This window comes from Myotis davidii, unplaced genomic scaffold (genome assembly GCF_000327345.1).
Source record: "Myotis davidii unplaced genomic scaffold, ASM32734v1 scaffold38, whole genome shotgun sequence".
NCBI lineage: Eukaryota > Metazoa > Chordata > Mammalia > Chiroptera > Vespertilionidae > Myotis > Myotis davidii.
Window position 1 is genome coordinate 6,840,175 of NW_006291383.1, and position 953 is coordinate 6,841,127.

Genomic DNA, 953 nt, shown 5'->3' on the forward strand with positions numbered 1-953 from the left:
GTGAGGGGCAACCAGACTGGCGGGGGGAGCAGATGGAGGTGACCAGGCCAGCAGAAGGCGCAGTTAGGGGCGATCACAACCGGCAGTCGGACATCCCCTGAGGGGTCCTGGATTGGAGAGGGTGCAGGCTGGGCTAAGGGGAACCCCCCTGCCCCGTGCATGAATTTCGTGCACCAGGCCTCTAGTTATACAATATTTGCCATAGTGAAATACCAAACCACCTCAAGAGCACAGTTAAACCAAAGTGTAGTAAAAACAATTAGGCAGTGATAAGTTTTGAATAAATATTCAAAAATAAATACTACCTTGTTTTTAATATAATGTATTTAGTTGTAAGTTTATATAATTTAATTTTTTATGATAGCTGTGTTTAAAAGTGGGAGAATTTCTAAGCATTCCTCAGTTGTTTCTAGCAGGCCAGTAGGCGCCAACAGCCAGTTCATTTTTCAGATGAGAGATCCGGGGCACAGAAAGGTTAAGCAACTCGTTCCAGGCCGCAGGCCTAACACATCCGTCTCCTAAGCCAAAATGTATCCTCAGAATCCAGTATAGTGCCTGGGAACAGATGTCGTTCAATACACAATTGCAAATACATGAATACATATTTAATAGTCTCTAAAAACATAAAAGAGAAACACTTAAGCATTAAAAACAAACACACCAGAGCGAAACTAACATCTCCTTAAAACTCACTCACAGCCCCACGAAGATCAATCCCTCATCTGACTACTCTCCGCAGCGCTCCAGCTCCAGAGCGCCTTTACAGTGCACCAGCTGTCACAGGAGACGTCGCCCACCCCTTCGCCACCGGCTTGACTCGCCCGGCTTCCCGTCGTCCCACCCTGCCGGGCCGCAAGGCTTCCTGGGAGTGGTAGTCCCCTGTCAGGCAGCTGCGGCGGCAGCAGCAGCCAGGCGCTCCGGCCCGCGGAACTACAGAGGTGGGGCAGGGGCCG